The sequence below is a fragment of the Alexandromys fortis genome, unplaced genomic scaffold (genome assembly GCF_014885135.2).
Source record: "Alexandromys fortis isolate MF-2015 unplaced genomic scaffold, M_Fortis_MF-2015_v1.1 scaffold_79, whole genome shotgun sequence".
Taxonomy (NCBI): domain Eukaryota; kingdom Metazoa; phylum Chordata; class Mammalia; order Rodentia; family Cricetidae; genus Alexandromys; species Alexandromys fortis.
In genome coordinates this window covers 2381610-2395314 of record NW_026067964.1, presented here as the reverse complement: position 1 = coordinate 2395314, position 13705 = coordinate 2381610, and the positions used below count along the sequence as shown (strand labels likewise).

At 43.1% G+C, this 13705-nt stretch overlaps 1 long non-coding RNA gene across 1 annotated transcript; it reads left to right on the top strand.

The window, feature by feature from the left end:
* The first annotated feature begins 1468 nt into the window (after positions 1 to 1468).
* Positions 1469 to 13452, top strand: LOC126508594 (uncharacterized). Its single transcript, XR_007593896.1, has 3 exons — positions 1469 to 1577; positions 4915 to 5058; positions 12730 to 13452. It is a non-coding gene; the product is annotated as an uncharacterized lncRNA (long non-coding RNA).
* Positions 13453 to 13705: the final 253 nt, after the last annotated feature.

Below are 13705 nucleotides of genomic sequence, written 5' to 3'. Positions count from 1 at the left end.
AGATGGGTTTCTAATGTTAATTAGACTTTGTTAATAATGGGTAACTAATGTTTTCTATGAATAGGTACTAGTTAGTAGGAAAAAGTTATTTAGAGCTTTCAAAGCTGTAAGCTTAAGATATGTGCCCATGGGGGGACATGTCTCCTTTTATTCATTTGCTTCAATAGAAATAATACATAATAAAAACATATGTATTCAGGGTATGTGTGCTTGATAAATGACTATGTAATTCTTATGCACATAGCACGCAGTACTTTAATGAAAAGTTATTTGAAACAAAATATGAAGATTTATGGAAGCATCTGAAACAACGAAATGGAAGTTAGACAGAACAGGCTCAATACATATGGTTAACCCTTCTCCTGGGCCCTGGCTCTAGCCCCAAAGGGTCTTGGGGCAGTTGGCTGTGAGCCATCTTGGATGATGGAGGAGTATTTTTTACAGGAGCTTAGCGGTCTCATTTGTTGTCCTCTGTGTTCTACAGCACTAGGCAGGGCTCCTGACCCCTCAAAGTCTCTCACGTGGGAGCTCGGTAAGTACTTGTGGAGTCCCCAGGTCAATGAAAGAACACAGTAATAGATGGTAGCACATCCTGGGGTAAAGGTAACAGAAGCCGAAAAATGAGACTCAGCGGTCTCCTGAGCCTTCGGGGCTCTCTCCCTGGGAAGCATCAAACCCTGCTGTCAGTATCTACCATCACCTTCCTGGCTTTCTTATTTTAACTGTAATTAAAGTTTCAGTCTGGCTCTGTGTGACTTTGTGACCATGGGAAATGTTTCATCTCCAAGATGGTGCGGATAGCAGGAAGGTTTGGTCCAGAAAACGCTCACCCTGCAAGATGTAGAGACGAGTAGCTCCCGGTGCGGGGACCACGCCCGCTTTCTTCTGCCATTAATATGTAGTATTGCCTGCCTAAAATTCAAAGTGACTGACCTTAGAGGCAAGCCAGCTGTTGGAAGACAATCCTCTCACAGAACACCATGAGAAATTTCACCCAGTTTTCAAAATCCAGACAGAACTTCCCAGCAACTCTCCCTTAGAAAACTGAGTACAGAGAAGACCACATTTGGGGATAAGGAGCACAGACTTCTGAGTTATTTGCCCTCTTGAGCATCTCCCTCATGAGAAACAGGGGCACAGGTCCACGTGCAGCCACGAGACAACCAAGATCTTGTTGTCATGTGCATATCTCTGCGGAAGAGAGGAGGGTGGTGCCCCTACAGTTTTAGAGCACAGTTAAGTGATTATCCTACAATTCAATGCTACTGACGCCAGCTGTACATTTGCCGGGAGGAGAATGGAACAAGGTCCGTTTTTACAGAAAAAGAGATCTCAGAGTGCAATGCTGGGCCAGACAGCATGCCATGAGTTCACTGTCCTTGGCAACGAATGGCAACAGGGATGGGAGAGCAGCAGCTGCCCGGAAACTCTGCAGCAGGAAGCGGCACCACCCACAGCATCGGAAAACAAGCCAGAAGGGTCATGTGGGCCCAGAGTAGGATCTGTCTAGGCACCTGCTGGCTTGGCCTTCCTCTGTCTCTGTGTCTGAGGCACATTCATCCGTCACGACGGGAAAGGTAAGTTATAAACTGTCAAAGTATCAGGGTCATACAGAGGAGTCATGTTCCTATTCCAAGCCCGTGAGATTGTGGAGCATTTGCATCGGAAGGGGGCATGAGGATCGCTCCAAGGTGGCCTTACGTTGTCGGGGTATGAGAATAAAAGCGGTCAAGACGATGAGTTGTGCCCGTGACGTGGAGGAAAGGGGCGGGGCTGAAATCCAAAGAGACCGCTGGTGCAGGCCCTACTCTCCTATCTGCTGCTCTCAGCTACGAAACACCGACAGTTAAAGCATCGAGTGGAGGGATACAAAGTCTTCAGTATGAATGGGCCCTCGGACTCTGGCGGACCCTAAGAGAAACAGAGCTGAGTCGGCCGCAGCGTTTCTATCCCAGATAGGCTGCGGTCTTTGTTTTGTTTATTTGTTTGTTTTTCACCTCTTGGTGCCTCTCCCCCCCCCCCCGAAAATAAACACAGCCTTCATCCCCAGAAGAACAGCTAGAGGATTACCAAAGGGGTGCACAAGGTGACAAGTGCTGCTGGACACTGCGTGGCTTTGCAAGCAAGCTGAGCCAGCATCAGCAACGCTGCTAGGGCAGATAGATGATCCCAACAAGACAATTGTTCTTCACAGACAAGGCCCTCCAACAGCATGAAAGCTACTATCCCGCTTGCTCAGGTACCTGGAAAACTGGTCCTGCCTTGCTACTTACTAGCTAGAACATTTATCCTCCACCCCCAATGCATTCTGCTCCTTAAATAACCCATCGTGTGTTTACTAAGTGCTGTTATGTGTCAGGTACTGTCCTGAGAGGTTTCCATGCATCTTCCACTTGATCCTCCCCACAGCTCTGGTAGAGGGGTAATATCTTTATGGCCATCGCACAAATAACGAAATGGCCATTTATGAAGAGTGAGGGACTTCCCAAGGCCACAGAGCCATCTGACGTCCCAGCCCTGCCATTCTGGCGTCTTATGTCCCACACCCTTCTGAAATGATCATGTAACAGAATCAAGGCTCTGCTACCACCTAGCATCTCAAAGGCCCTGAATCCAGCAGCAAGGGTTTGCAAACTCCCCTCTGGCTTTTGGGTTTTTAAAAAGACTAAATGAAAGGGTGGGGATTGATCATCGTAGGAACAGAACGCAAGTTCAGGGAGTTTGGAAAAACATAAGCCAATAGACTTCAAGCACGCTTTTGTGGAATTAGTTCTAGAACATAAAATCCGATCACTCTTGTGGACAATTGCACGGAATGAAGACAAACACAGCACACTCCCTGAACAAACATTCCCCACACGGGGTGGTTCCTGTGGAAACAATAAAAATAATCCAATTTAGTTCTGCAGCGTTCACCTTCCCCAGACTGTAGTTAGTGCTGCTTCAAAGAGGGAGGCAGGAAAAGTAAACCACATAAAGCTCCAGAAGAATACACCGGCTGCCAGAAAAGAACCATGCCTCTCTTTCTCATCCGTGATTTCCAACTCTATTTTTTTATTAGACGTAACTTCCCTGGATCTGCTCAGCCCTCGCACTACAACCCCATATGTTCCATCTTCATTCCATTGTCCAGTGTGTGAAATGGGTACTCAGAAATACTCTTGTTGATTGATCTGGCCTGCTTTTGTCTTTTTCTTTATCTGTTCTTTCACCAAAGGACTCTTTTCTCTCGGGGGAAATGGCTGGAAACAAGATGTCTGTATGCTAGTGAGACTTGTCCACATTGGTGGACAGCTCTCTCTAGGTACTAATAGGAGTTGGCAGAGTAATTCCTCCCATCACTGGTCAAGAGTCCCTTCCCCGCCAACAGGAGACTGGGAGGGTGAACTATTGGTACCCACACATTTGTGGGTATTTGACAGGGTGATAAATGTTAGTTCAAAGGAGAAACAAGAACATCATTTGAAAGCTATGGGAATCTTACAAAAAAAAGGGGGGGGGGGGGATCTTACAAAAAAAAGGGGGGGGGGGGGAAGATTGACATTAAATGTTCCAGATTGGACATCTTCTTAGCCAGTGATCCAAAAGGCATGACTTTGTACCATGTTCTTAGGCAAAAAAAAAAAAAAAAAAAAAAAAAAAAAAAAAAAAAAAACCTGAAATGCATTGTCAAGAGGGGCATGCAAGCTGGGAGGAGAGGGAACTGTCAGAAACCTCCACCTCTCATTGGTATGTGTTGTTTGTGGTGGCCTCAGGGACACATGGCCTTAAGAGACCTGAACTTACTGTCAAATGTCTTGTTGCATTAAATCCTCCTCCCAGTTTCTCCCTAACGGTTCTGTGGAGGTCAGTACTCTAGAGCCCTCATGACCATCCTTCTGGGGTAAGGGTTTTGAAGCAGTTACATCTTTCTCTTCTTTATTCTGATTGCTTTATTTCTTTGTCACTCATCAGCTTCAGTTCTGTAGGGTCTGGTTTTTATTTTTGTTTTTTTTTGTTTGTTTGTTTGGGGTTTGGTGTGTGTGTGTGTGTGTGTGTTTAAATTGTCCTTGTTTACCAGTGCTTTTAAAAAAATAGAGTACCTTGTTGGAGATCTTGATCAGGGTTCTTCTTATCAAGGGCAGAAGCTAAGATTAAGGAATTTGTTTTTGTGTGTGTGTGTGTGTGTTTTTTTTTTTTCAATTTAGAAAGAGTTGTTGGCTTGTGGTGAGTTTACTGGGTTCAGGACACTTGCCCATCTCACAGGATAAAGTGAAGCTCAAACACCGTGTGAATAGAACTCTAGGCTAGTGGCTATCCTCTTTTGTATTGGTTATTAAAAACTTAAGAGTTCCCTAGTGTTCAGTTTTGATATGCAAATTGTATATTATCTGTTGGAAGGCATCCATTCATCTTTTATCTTTGTGCATATCACACCAGCCGAAGCACTGGCAAGCTTTGCTGCCATTTCTAGAATGAAGGTGTGTCCATCCATTCTGGAGGGAAGGTGCCTATTTCTGGAGAATTGGACAGTTTCTTCCAGCCCACTACGAAGATACAGGGTTTGGTACCTGTCTTACAATATACTAAGTGCAGATGTCACTAACCCTCACCTCTTCCATCCTGTGGGACTTGGAGCTCAGGAACTGGTTCAAGAAAAGGACACTACAGTTTTAACTCTAGCTCTAAGATTTTTGTCCCCAAATTGCAAATTTTGTGTCCTTTGCCAGCATCTAAGAGTGTGGCAGGCTCACTTGTTAGCTTGATTGTAGGATAAAATCTCAGCTCCCTCATTACTCTTTTGTGTTGGGGGAGGGGAGACATGCATGCACACGTATGTATGTGTCTGAATATTCTGGTCATGTATGCACATGAAGAAATCAGAGGCGAGAACCTGATGTCCTGCTTTACCACCCCTATCATTAATCCCTTCAGTTGGGGTCCCTCACTGAACCTGAAGACAGACTGGCAGTCCTAGCAGCATTCCTGTCTCTGGTCTCCACAGCAACTGGGCTATAGGTGGTCACGCCTGGGTTTTTACGTGAGTGTTGGGGATTTGAATCCAGGTCTTCATGCATGGTAAGTACTCTTGCTTACTGAGCCATCCCCACTCTCCCTTTACTGTTTCTAGTATCTTCATGTTTCTGTGTGCACATGCCTGAAAACTAATGAGACATGTATCTTCAATTTCCTCTGTGCACCCTTAAACTTCTTTACTTTGAATTAGCTTTCATGTCTATTGCTTTGTGAGTTCACCTCACCTCCAGGTGAAACCAATACAACCCAAATGCCGGTCCAGCAGGTTTCACTGCATCAGGCAGGAGTGGCAGCATCATTTGTACAAGTTGAGTTGATTATTCTCCACCAGTGTCTAATCTTGCCTGCAGCTGTGCTGCATTATTCCCTTCTCCATTAACTCTCTATACTTGACCTTTTGTCTTTGGCTCACTGGTTCCAACCCCCATCTTTAATCTGTGTAGGCGTAGGCTGCTCGTTCATTTCCACAGAAGATGAGAACCTGTGGATTCCTTCCAAGCTCTCTCAGGTTTTATGTGGATGTAGCTGCCCCATGTTGGGTGCCATTTGTAGGCAGAGATTGTTCTTTTGTTTCCCTGAATAATCACACAGAAACTATATTAATTACAAAACTGCTTGACCAATAGCTTAGACATCTTTCTAGTTAGCTCTTATATCTTCTTATTCTTATTAGCTCTTATAGATTTCTTATTAACTAATTCTTATATCTCAAATCAACCCATTTCTATTAATCTGTGCATTGCCATGAGGCTGTGGCTTTTCAGATAAGGTTCTGTTCTGGCATCTTTCTTCTTCGACAGCTACATAGCATCTCCTGACTTTGCCTACTTCCCTTCCCTTCCCTTCCCTTCTCTCTCTCTCTCTATATATATGTGTGTGTGTGTGTGTGTGTGTGTGTGTGTTCAGATTTCCCACCTGGCTTTGTTCTGCTAAGCCACTGGCCAAAATAGCTTTATTCATCAACCTATAAAAGCAACACAAGGACACCCAACATCAAATCTGTAGAACTTAAGCTGTCTTTAACCTGACCTCTCACTCTGCAGGCTTCTCACTTTATAACTTCTTATGGAGAAGCTTGATGGCTTCTTATCCCAGTTAAATTTAATGGGAGTTGATTGGCTTCGGTGAGGTTTATATAGGATTCCACTCACCTGTCCCCTCCAGCTAACAACATATCCCCAACTTTGTCACCTATGACCTTTACTCATGGATTTTGATTTCTGTGAGAAACCAAGAACCATTCTAAGATTTCATGTGATGACCGTTGTCTGACATCAGGGATCGCACCCAGAGTGTTGTGCAGGCCAGGGTAGTGCCATACCCCTGGAAAGTTCTGATGCCGGCAAATAGTTCATGTTTTCCACAAGACCAGCAGTCCTTGACCTCTGGGTTGCGACCTCTTTGGGAATCACATGTCAGATATTCTGCATATCAGATATTTACATTACAACTCATAACAGCAGCAAAATTACAGTCATGATGTAGCCATGGAAATAATTTTATGGTTGGGGGTGATTACTTCTTGAGGAACTGTATGAAAGGGCCTCAGCAACAGGAAGATTGAGAACCGCTGTGCTCGACTCCCACTTTGTGACTAGGGGCCTCTCTCAAGAGGTGCTTCAGACTAGCTGGAATGTCTCCCAGTGGTCACCGAGGTTATTTTCCATGTCCATGTCTTTTGTCCAACTTTAATTTTATTCCTACATTTCCCATGAAACAATAACATTAACAATTCCAGGATGGTAACTTAGTTTATTCTCAATCAAGTGAATAATTAATCTAATTATACTTAATATGGACTAACCTAATGCTTCTGAAATAGTTTTAGGTTGAACTTTTTTTTTTACATAAGTCATAAAAATAATTTTTTCCCAACAGCCTTTTCCAATAAAGAATAGTATGTTTTCTAGGTCTTCGGTCTGCCTTTTGCCCTGTGGGAAACAAATAAATAATATGGTTATAAAATTACCAATTACAGTTGAGAGTTTGGAGCCTACCATCTCAGAAGTATTAAACTGATGTCTGTTACCCGGCCTATGTGCATTTCAGAGTCCCGGAGCAGGAAGCTAGGATAATTAGCCTGTGGGCTTAAGAGATCTGGCTGTAGCACTCAGTGGGGTTCAGACAAGCTGGGCCTGAGCTGAGTTCCAGGGTCCCTAGCCAACATGCTGGATTAATTTATACTCAAGGGTAAAAATTAGGGTTACTTCTTGGTAGCCAGCCAGATTGCTGCACAGGTCCAAGCCGGGGATGTGGACTGGAAAGCGGCAGTCCTGCATTCTCCCTGTTTGCGCTGTGTGGTATGGGACTTGCTTCCGGGCTTCCCACCTGCACTTTTGTCCCAACTGCCCTTACCACGTGACTCTTATTTGAAGGCACATTTATGAATGGAAGTGTTAGTACCTCCTAAATTGAAGGCTCAAATTAAGAAACACATTTTTTCTACTCAGGCACAGGCCTGTTTCAAGATCTTTGAGCACCTCAGTTCTCTGCAAGACTCATCTTCAACAAATCCCTAACAATTTCCTTCCACTAGGACCATGTGGTCGATCATTCCCACAGCACACTGAATCACAAAGAGTTACCCTAAGAAAATAGTAGGAGAGCTGTCTTCTCTTTGGCTTCATTTGGCTTTTCTTAGGTCTGAAATCTCCTGTGACTTTCTTTCTTTCCATTGGTCCCTCAGCTATAAAAAGACCCCAAAAGATACCTTTATTGGACAGGCCTATGGATGCACAAAGAGCCTCAATTTAAAAAGGCAAAAGAGACCTGAGTTATGGCGAATGCTGAGTCCATACATCAGAACCTTTGCATGCTGCCTTTGTTGCTATCATGCCGGAGCACCATTTCAGGGGCACTGTGCTGCCATATTTGAGTCCTAAGCTGGCAGCTCCGCTGCTCAGAACCATTTGTCTTGTAGATATCCTTCTGTAACTCTGGACAGTGTTGCGTTTCCTGAGTCATTTGGGAGATCTGGCGATGAAAATCCCTTCCTTGAGATATGCCAGGGTTGCGCATTACCAGCAGGTCATGGCAGAGTAGTACATTTTCGGTTTAGGATCAAACCAGCTATTTAAAATAACAAAGAAATGTTTTTTTTTTTCCTTCATTAGGAGACAAGGTACCCATGAAAAACTTTCACATCAAGGGTTATTAATGTAGCTCAATTGGTAGAGTGCTTACCTAGCATACACAGGGCCCTAGGTTTGAACCCCAATACCTTACAAACTGGGTGCCATTGCTTATGGATATAATCTTAGCACTCCAAAGGTAGAGGCAAGAGGATCAAAAGTTCAAAGTCATCCTACTAAGTGCATTCAACTCAATAAAAGGGAAAAGAGCATCCAAGCTCTGGTGTGAATACCATCCATGTGTTCTTGTGGGTAAAAAAAAGTGTAGTTTTAAGTCAATAAATTTGGCATCAATAAGTATGAGGATAGTGACAATGAAAAAGTATAGCTTTATGTGAAAGAAAAGACATGACAAAAGACTAAGTGTTCACACTCCATTTCTGGAGATATTGAGAGATGATTGATTGGGTGTCATAGCTCAGGGGTTACATCTGATCTAAAGGACCTGGCCAATACACTTGTTGAACACATAAAACCAGGAAGCAAATGAGAGCCATCGATTATAAAAACAAATCCTAACTTCTGATTTCCTCAGAGACTCACTTCCAAACAGCTTTGTGTCGTGCCCCAAGAGCTGTCACTGAGAGGGGACACCAAGGACTTCCCCACAGCCGAATTGTGTGCAGTGAAGAGCAAGAGGCACTTCCAAGACATTTTCTGAGATGCAATCATGGCATATTTGAGGCCAAGAGGGGTCAGGAGGAACACAGATGGAGCAGATGGTTTGATTCACACGTGATGATTGTAGTGATGAGCCATGCGTGTGTCTGTTTTAGTTAGCGAGGACGTGGTTTGTGAGCCGGCACTGCCTCTAGAAAGTGAAAATGTGTTCAGAAGGCAAGGAAGGGCACAGTAGATGGTAACGGGAGGTGAATATAATCATAAATGGTGTCTACATGTATAGTACTGCCAAAAAAAACTAAGTGAATTTTGACAGAAATCCAGATATCAACATTTTTTTTTTTAGTACTCAGTTCTCACAAAACCAATCACATGTCACCTAGACCTATGTGCCGTAAGTCCTAACCCTACAATGTGTGGAACGATTAGAGGATGTACCAGAGGCTTTCTTGTACATGTAATCAATTACATGTTGCACATTACTGTACAAACTAAGCTGCGTTATTTATATCATGGTTATCAAACCTCATTATAAGATGACGTCATTCTGCATTCAATTTTGCTACAGCAGCTATTTCCTCAAATGACAATGGCTTTTTATAATAATGTGGGTGCATTTTTCAGTCTTATTTTTCATTATTATAAATAGTTGACTTAAGCAAGGAGGTTGGTTTCATTAAAGAAAGTCTCCTAATAATCTACAGCCCATGCCATACTTGATCTCGCTATCAGTCCTACCTAAGACAGTATCTTAACCAACCCAAAATTTGGGCCAACAGAACTAACTGCTATTTTGGATTTGCAAAAGACTCCAGGCAGTAGTTTCTTTTTTTTTTTTTTTTAATAAAATAGTGAATTATGCAACTTTCAATACAAGCAGTATTTAGAGACTTACTTGTCACAATTAATTGTTATAATTAATTCTGCATTTCAACTGGGTTCGCAAGGGCCATCTCTTATAGCAGTTGCATGAACAGCTTGAGTACTCACAGGAGATGTGGCCTCTGGTGATCCTCTGGGGAGGATCCATGAGAAACAAGCTAGAAAGGCCACTGGAGTGACAAGGGAAGAAAGAATTTGTACTCGGGAATTGCTCAGACCATGGCCACTCCAGAGTTGACTCTTCGTTCAAAGAGCACAGAGCAGGCATGAAGGAGGCCATGGTCTTCAGGAGCATTGTGTTCTACTTCTTTTTTTTTCCATAGGGACCTCAGAGTCTAGAGGGTCAGGGAGATGATGTAGATGAAGGAAGCTGTAGAGGAGACGAGTGCACACTAGAGAGCCCAGGTTCCCTCAGTTCCTGCTAGGGCCAACATGCAAGAGCTGGGTCTTGGATGCAGTTAGATTTTCTACTTGTTAAGAAAAGGGAGGGATCATAAACTGTCAAACCAATCACCTGAGTTTTAAATCCTAGTAAATAATGAAAAAAAGTAACTTTCTGGGCTCTTTAGGCCAAGTAAACCCTGAACACAGAGTAGATTTAGTCCATAGGTCTCCAAGTTGCAGCCTCCACCTTAGCGAGTCCTTGCAAATCCCCCTGACACCCACACGGTATACTCTGTATGCTTCATTGTGACAACACATCCGTATTTAGAAGAAAAAGTTCTTTGTCTTGTTACCATGGTAGCTTCTTCCTTCTTAATAATAAGCCAAATGATCCATATTTAAACCATGCTGGGGGCTGGTAAACGATTCAGTAGTGAAGAGTGAGCGCTGCTCTTGTAAAGGCCCTAGTTAGGTCCCTAGAACCCACGTTGTTCGGCTCATGACTGCATGTAAGTCCACCTCCAGAGGATGTAACACCCTCCTCTGGACTCTGTAGGCGCCTTCCCCCCCACCCACACTATAAAAATAAAATAACAGAAATCAATGCTAGTTAGTATAGAGCTTTGTGAGTTAAAAGATATCCAACAGCACTTTAAGGAAAACAAGCTATTCTGTTTTAATTCTGCACATCATAGAATCAGTTTTAGAAACATTTTTGGTTCAATAAAACCAAAAAGTTCATCTTCAAACATCTTCCCCTTTCATTTAAATCCCATGCACATCTAAAGAAAATGCAGTGTATCCGTTTCTGGTTCATTTACATTAAATCATTAAGATTTTGTTTTATAGACTCCTTTTGATGTCTGAGATGCTTCTGGAATGCGTTCAAAAGCATTTTAATCTTCTTCCTGTGTAGTCACATTTTGACCAATATAAACAAGTTCAAACACCAAAGGGCCCAACTTCTAGGCTACAGCCCAAAACTTGCAGTCTGTGAATTCTACACGAGACATAAATGAACTCTTCTTCCCATAATTATTTGCTATCTCCATTGATTCTATCCCGGAGAGAGGATGAAATAAACTCATCAAGCCAAGATTTTTCCATTTTCACGATCATCGGGCATAGAATCTGTCCATTTGGGGCTAAATCCTTAGACTCTTAAAAAAGCATGAACTTGGTCCTAGAGCTCAGAGCTCCTGCAAGCTGTTGCTGAGAATGCACGCTTGGTGGAGGCTGAGAAGATGTGCCAGATGGGAAAGGAATAGATATTTATGAGATGCTTCTTTATGCAGAGAAGACACATGCCACTTTCTGTTCATATTCAAACAGACAAAATAGGTCTTCCGTGAGAGATAGGGCTCTCCCCACATTACCAAGCTGTCACTTAAAATACAGTTTTGATTAATATCACTTGCAAATTGAATACTGACTTGGTTCCGTTCCTTCCAGCAGGAAATGCAGCTCCATGGGGATACCAGGCAAAGAACACGTGTAAACCCTTGGGAATGGACATTGATGAAATGACCCAAAACACGATTATTCCTTGCTACTTCCTGACATCTATTCCTTAAATCCCCAAACTAACAGTTCTCTGAATTTATGGTTTCTGAAAATGTTCAAGGGGTTTTCAGACCCCTTGCATGGCTCCCCAGAAAGTGCAGAAGGGAGGGATTTCAAAGATGTGCTCGAGTGGGTCAGCCAAGGTTCACTCCTTGAGATCTCGCAGATATTTATTAGGAGTTCATGGGAGGGGATGCTCGTTTCTGGAGCCGTGGGATGGATTTTCCAAAACAAAAGCTGCAGGTACTTTTAAGTCTGTGGCTAGACTGAGCTAAGCTCCTCGTTGGTGATAGGATTATTCAAATGCAGGGTGTCTAGTTTACACAGCGGCCATGGAGCACAACAGGACAGGAAGTGGGGAGCATGCCAGCAAGCTTTCCAAGGAACATACTTCCTCAGGCTGGAGAAGCATCAGTTGGATAACCCCACCATCTCCACAAGGTAGATGCCCTACTAGAAGCGACAGGAGAGTGGCTTTCGGAACCCCATCTAGACACACAGTAAGGGAAGGGGTACAGTTTACCCGTTTGTGAGAGAGTGTGCACATTGATGCCTATGCTCCCCTGGCCCCTTTAGCTTCCATGGGGCTGAAAGTGCTTATAAAGACTCGGTCAGAACCTTGGCAAACGTCTGTTGGCAATGGTGTGTAAATCACTGTGCGAGGCATCGGGCTGTCCAGGGCATACTCATGGTTGATTCTTCTGTTTGTCCTGTGATACACGGCATAAACTCACCTTATATTGTGGGAGGTGGAGGCAAAGAAATGTATGCTTCCTGCTTTTCAGACTCACGTGTGTGGCAATCAAAGATATGCATTTCCTGGAGAAGAATTTAAATTTTTACAAAAAACTAAATGTGATGGTAATCCCTTAAATTTCTTTAAGAATGCAGTGTCTGGTGAGTTGACCACACTCCAGGGGAAGGCCATATATCCCAGAATATGTGGACAGCACAAATTAGACTTGATTGGTATTTTAAAAGAAAAAGAAGGATGATATGAAGTTGGGTGGGTAGAGAAAGGAAATTAATTGATCTGAGAGAAGTTGGTGGGGGGATGAACATGATCATTACACATTGTATGAATACTCAACTCATTGAAAAATGCTTCTCATTGTATACATTTGCCGCATAGGGTACTGTGATTATAAGGATGACATCACACGGATGTACATCACACTCTGAGCACATAAAGAAGCAACACGCGTGCCACGTGTGAAGAACGAAGCTCTTGGGCAAATGGCCTTCTGCTTGCCCGCTACAGCTTTGCCATTGAAGGTGATTTCTTCTCCACCCCCAGTTTCTTACCTCTTCTCCCAGCCCCCAGTCAACCTTCAACAAATGTTGAGGGAACACGCCATTGAAAGTCCAAACCAGTTGAAACAGCAGAGAAAAAAACACAACAGAATCCGGGCAGAGACAAGGTTGTTGTTCTACTCCTTAAAACTGAGATTATGGGGAAATTATTAAAACTATATTACAAAGCAAAATCTCAACTTTGTCTATTTCACAGACTCTAGTGAAAAGAGAAATCATTGCTTCATGTTAAAATTGGATGACAAATAGCTATGTAGATAATAAATACCCCTTAGAAATGATAGCATTTTAATTGTCTTATAGAACATTATAGAATAAATCCTCACTGATTTAAAAAAGCTATAATAATTACAACATTGCATAGGTCAAGCACGATATGAAATCAGTCTTATAAGATTATTATTTCCTTTTGATAGATGAAAATATTGAGACTCAGGGACTGGAGAGATGGCTCAGTGGTTAAGAGCACTGGCTGCTCTTCCAGAGGTACTGAGTTCAATTCCCAGCAACCACATGGTGGCTCACAACCATCTGCAATGAGATCTGGTGCCCTCCTCTGGCGTGTGGGCATGCATGGAGGCAGAATGTTGTATACATAATAAAGAAATAAATCTTAAAATAAAATTGAGACTCAAAGAAGTTAAGTCACTTGCCCAGTATCACTTAGTTTATGGAATGATGAGACCAGGATTCAATGCCAGATTGCCTGACTGTGGAATCTTTGCCCTCCACCGTGACAGCTCAGCTCCTTGCTAACATGTACCACTGAACTGGAAGACAAAGAGGCAGGCAGT